Source organism: Pollachius pollachius (genome assembly GCF_949987615.1).
Source record: "Pollachius pollachius genome assembly, chromosome: 10".
Classification (NCBI taxonomy): Eukaryota; Metazoa; Chordata; class Actinopteri; order Gadiformes; family Gadidae; genus Pollachius; species Pollachius pollachius.
This window is the reverse complement of record NC_136943.1, coordinates 11,090,593-11,096,592: the sequence shown is the minus strand read 5'-3', so window position 1 is coordinate 11,096,592 and position 6,000 is coordinate 11,090,593.

Here is a 6,000-nt window from a genome sequence, read left to right as displayed (position 1 = left end):
TTAATCTCGTATTGACGTTTCCGGTTGGCCTTACAATAACAGCACATAAGTCACCTTTACAGCGGTGACAAATAAAGTCGTAACTAAAGCAGTTAAAAGGCCATCACAGCCAACAACGCTTGTCAAATAAAAGAGAAAATAAAAGGGGATGGGATCTGATCTTTATTTTTCTACAGGAGAAACAACTTTTAACCACAGTATTGCGTGGGAAAAAAATAACAAAAAACAAAACAAAATGTTTGATTACTTTGCAATGGTTCCTGTCTGGTCAGTGTTTTATCTTTGCGTCTCTTGCCTGGCGCTTTGCCCATACAGCTGTTTGTTCATTGGACGGTACGCCGGCTGGACTTCAGCTGGACTTGCAGGTGTGGCGAATTCATGACATCTGCATATCTCGCACCTCGTCTCAGAGGCAAATGGCAGACTTCTAAAATTGGCTAGCCACAAAAAGGAAACATCTGTGTTTATCGCGGGCCGTCCCCTCATTGTGATGTAGATACGTGTCAAGTCAACACAGTGGCAGCACCTCGGGTGATTAGCCAGTGTTTTGGAAGGATTGTGTAAGCAAAGCAAACAGGTGTCCTAACTCCCTGTGCAGCTCATTATAGAAGTCCTAATTGTGTTGTGTTTCCTGTGTTATTTTACTGTTTGTCTTTGTCAACTGCATATTGTCCATATTGTAAGTAACCAGCCCCCCCCCCCCCCCCCCCCCCCCCCCGCACACCACCACCCCTCCCTCCCTCTGCTGAGTTCCACCTGCCTGCTTCAGCCACCTGCCAGACAGTACACTGTGTGTGTGTGTGTGTGTGTGTGTGTGTGTGTGTGTGTGTGTGTGTGTGTGTGTGTGTGTGAGTGAGTCTGTGTGTATTGGGCTTGTTGTATCGTTTGTGAGTGTGTTTGTTTGGCCAATGTGTGACGGTTTGTGCGAGTGTGCGTGCGCACTTCCCTGTGCTCGTTCACGTGGGTGTGCGTCATATGCAGAAGCGTAAGCGTGTCTGTGTGTTCACATGTGCATGTGTGTCGTGTAGATGCACATGTGTTCACATGTGCATCTATGTGTGTCGGAACGAGAGTGTGTGTGGAGATTACACTGTGAATGCACGGCCACGCGTCCCGCCCACGATCTTGCAGACATATTGGGGCTTCTCCACCCCCCCCCCCCCCCCCCCCTTCTCACCCCCCGATCACTAATGGGGTGTGGAGGGGACAGTTAAACATCTGACTCCGGATGACGGCCAGACATACCGCCCCGCCTAATGGCAGGTGAGAGATCGAACTGCCTCACTAAGGACAAAAACCGTGACTTTCTCAGGTGCTGATGTCTGTTACCAGCACGGCAAAGGAGGGAGAAAAACTGTAATGGCCGGAGAAGGGAACACATTATGTTGAATGTTTCTCACGGCAGGCGCAATTAAAACTGAGTATTGTTTGCTAAAAGAGTTAAGCAGGGCATTGGTGGTTGTGTGTGTTTGTGTGCACGTTTTTAAATGTGGGAGGTGTGTCTGTGTGGGGTTAGGACTTTTATGTGCGCCTCTGCTTGCTCGTGAGGCTGTGCATGTGGGTGGGCAAAAGTGTGTGTGGATGTGAGTATCTATATACATATGTGTGTGTGCGCGATGGTGTTTGTGTACGTTCTGGGTTCACAGCAGGCAGAAAGAAAAACACCTGCATCAGCATATTTTCCTGCCGCCCAATTAGCTTCGACATTCAAAATATATCCAAATAAGTTTTTCCCTTTTTGCATCCTTTTCATTTGCGTAGCGCTCACATTCAACTGGAAGGGCTCCCTGCCTACTTGCCTTTCTTGAGACATTTGTGATGTCACAACTATGAGATAATTGGATAATCCCAATTCAAAGAGGGAATCGTTGAACACACTGACAGTGAGGCAGTATTTACCTGGCCAGGAACTGGGGCACTGGGAACTGGGATTTGTTTAGCTTGGCAATGTGCAGCCTAGCTTTTATTCAACGGTGCAATTTATAAAGACTTATATTGAGATTTATCTCCTAGTTAATAGACTATTGTTTAGGTGGCTGATCGTACCGCGGGAGGTTATAAATCTTGCAGGTTTTCTTTCTTACCCTTTCTGTGCCACCGCATAGAATTCAGAATGTTTTGTTCAAGGCTAAGAGGAGAAGACATACACACACCAACTAAGTCATACAAACACACAGCAACACACACTCACACAAACACACACACACACGTTTTGTTTTGGTGGACAGATCGGAGTGTACCCAAAGTAATTCCCCTGGTGTCCAAACCGTCCAAATCCTACTATCTCGACGGATCAATTGCCTCCAAATATTTATGAATTATTAATGCCCACATCCACAGTTTTTTACTGATGAGGAAATCATTTCAGATAGATTTTCTTTTTCTTCCTGAGTTCCCAAGGAATTCATCAGTTGTTTATGGTGTCAATACTGTTCTCCAGATATTGCTCGGAGGCTAAGAAACGCTGATCGGGAATCCTCACTGGGTGACATTGCACCCGTGACCTTGAGCAGGATACTTAACCCAGCACGCATCGATGCATATTCATGGCTGTCTCTCGCCCACACACCAGTCCACACCGGTGTGTGCACTGAGTACACACAACAGCAGTGGTCTACCGGCGGAACATGCACCAGAAACGGCGCATGTTGACAGCCACACGATTTCTATTGCTCCGATTTTAGAGGTAAAGGATTTTGTTGGTTTGCTATGACCTGATTTTTGCTCAACTCACCCACTAGGGCTTGTACGTCCGTGCCGAAACTGGCCAGTTTGCTAGTCATTGACATCCCTTTTATTCCAAACAAGTGTTTTAGCAGATCCTGAGCTGCTTGTCCAACTAAAGTAGGAACATAGGAACTCAGCCTGGCTCAGTAGTTTCCTCCAATGGTGCAGAGTAACGGACAAGTTTTGATTCCGTGTTGACTGGCCACTGCGCTTGTTGGCAGACTTTGTGACTGAGGCACTCACTTAGAATTTGGTGTGAAGAATGGCCGCGTTTTAGGTAGTGGGACAATTCTGCACATTCAAAAAAGTCACCAGGATAAGTGCATGAATTGGTCGTTTTTAAACTGATTGGAACGCAGCCGAAGCATTCACTTCTGAATCAAGTGCTCAGCTCCCGGTTGGATGAATGGGCACAGAGCTCAACCCAAATATCTTTTTCAACAGCAAACCTGTCAATTGCTACCAAAGCGATACAAAAAACCAAGGCTCGATCAATATTCACCACCACGCTAATGAACGGGACATTTAACATTCAAGAGCTCTAAAGGTTCGCCCCTTTGGCTCTATCTCTATGTAAACACATAATGCTAACGCTACATTCCAATCGGTTAGAGAAACGCAACCTCCTGCACCCTCGCTGCATGTTGCCCTGCACTCAGAATTCAGAATTATCGCACTGACAGAAAACGCCTCTGCTATCTCCGTACACAATTCTAACCATGTGCCTCAGTCTCTAAGTACACCGGCATGACCAGTGGTGAGTCAACACTGACTCAAAACGTGTGGATTTGTTTGTTCAAGCCACCTATAGCCATGGCAGTTTGTATGCGCTTACTCGGTTTGGACAACACAAAGGTTGGGGGAGGTGCTAAACCCTGTTTGGAATATCATGGTTGCATGAATTGGCACCAAACTGCTACATTTTGGAAAGAGAAAGAGAAAGAGAGGGTGGGTTGGACAACAGTCATGGCTTATTTACATATGGACATAGACAATGTCAACAACTTTCCTCGGGTCTTCACCAATCCTTTAAGACCAGCGATGTGGCTTACATTAGATTATGCAAGAGAGAATCCTTTAAAAAAAAATGAAAGGCAATTGGTAGAGCTTAAGTAGATTTATATTGCTCCTCCTTGCCAGGAAAAAAAAAAAAACATTGATGGAGCTTAATTAAACTTTACGTTTAATTCCTCGTCTTTAAAAAGCTAAATGAAAGACTATTCCCCGGTGAATATCCCTTGCTAATTCTACACAAAATGGACTTAGGAGACAAATGATCTTGTTAGCTTTATGTCAGGGGCGGGGCCAAACAAGGCTCTGAATGGCTGATTGACGGCTCTGTTTGTGCACAGCCAGGACCCTGGCCAGCTACGGGATGAATAGAGCACGGTTAGCATTGCCAGCTCAGATCAATAGGCTAAAGTGTCAGCTAAGCGCAAAGGTTTCACTCTTCAGCTATCTCTTGATCTTTGATAAATGCAGACTGTCGTAGGCCTATGGTGGAAAAAGGATAGTTTTTCATTTGTCACTATACATCTTGTTATTTGCCGATTATAAAGGAGAACAACAATTATTCCTAGACATTATTTCGTTATCCGGCATTTCCTTTAAGAAGATTTTTCGCTGAGTCTCTCTGGCCCTTGATAAGAGCAAGGCAATATAAACCTCAGGATATTAAAAACCCATGCACAAACATTTAACAATCCATAGTTGGAAGAAGAATATCAAAATGAACCAACTGCCCTTATCAGCTGGGTAAAAAAAAAAAATCTGGTGTGAGCCTGATTATCCATTACACCCACCCAATTGTGACATCGCAACTGCACCAGGGTTGATCTATCAATCCTACCTCTGGGTGGATTCTCCCATTTGTGATGTCACGAATAGGTTGATTTTATAATAGCTTGTGATGAAGAATCCAATTCACACCTGATGGTAAAATAGAGGCCCCTTTATTGGAAGGAATCATCCCTACCCCAACTGCAACTCCAATGAGATGCTATGGCTATCCCTCCAACCGCGCAGGCATCCAGGGAAGTGGAAGATAAAGGGACAAAGGGAGCAGGAAAATAATCATTTCCAACTACCACCACTCTCCGACCATGGTGAGCAGTAAGCAAGGCACATCATCTCTCTGGGGAACTATCAGCGTCTGGGGCTGGCAACAAATGGCTTAACTGCCCAGCTCCTCAATGGCAGTGACGATGTAGAGAGAGGGAGAGGGAGAGGGCGAGAGAGAGAGAGAGAGAAAGAGAGAGGTGCTTTGGGATTGACCTGTAAACCAAACACATCACCACGTTCAATCTGTTGCCTCATTTATCTAATAACCAGCTCATTCACCGCTCCTTAGAGACACCCAGCCACACGCTGCAGAGAAAGTAAAGCCGACAGAGACAGACACTATAGTATTATACAAAGAAAGAAAGAAAATCCTCTTCAGTTATAGCCGATGATTTGATGTTGTTTATTTCAAAAGTTGAACGAGGTCTCTGGGCCCGCCTCTGTACAAATATCGGGCGAAAACGCAGACATTTATTGTTTGGGGGAAAAAAAGCGTCTGTCTCGGACACTAAAGGTCTGGCTTTGACGAGGCCTTGAGCCGCGACTCTTTCATCCATTATTGTCAGAGCGATGATAAGTACTGGCTGAGGACGAATCTTTGGAACATTTTCAAATATGCCAATCGAGGCATGATTCTCTCAGCCATCTGGTCTGGAACAAGTGAGTGGTTGGGCATTTTAAAATAATGAATACAATGCTGTATTGACTACACGGTTGGTTTGAAAAAATGCTAACAATTGGTACACAATTTTATGATTGAGCTTATATGAGCAAATTATATTTGTAAAAAGCATTTGTGAACATGTGTCTGATCATAAGCCATAGTAAGCAATATTTCCTTATTTCCCCCAGCCATTCTTGTTTCTTAACCAGCATGAAGAATCTAAATTCAATTTCAACTCGCACAAATCGAAAGAGCGATAAACTCTGCTTTTTTCGATATAAATAAAGTTTCCTTGCCTTGCCTTTTATTGGTGCTAATTTTCAATTAAAAAGAGAAGCAGGAATCTACAAATGGGTAATTCTTGAATTAAGTGAGTTCACCAACATAGATATGATAGACCAGCTTGATGAGCTTAAGGGGAGCTCCCTCAAAACAGCAAAAATGATCAATTATCCTAGGGGGGGAAGAAATCGTCTTTGCACAATATGTATAGACACAATCACAGTTGGGCACATAAACTACAAACATCAACAGCACCCTTTCATCAT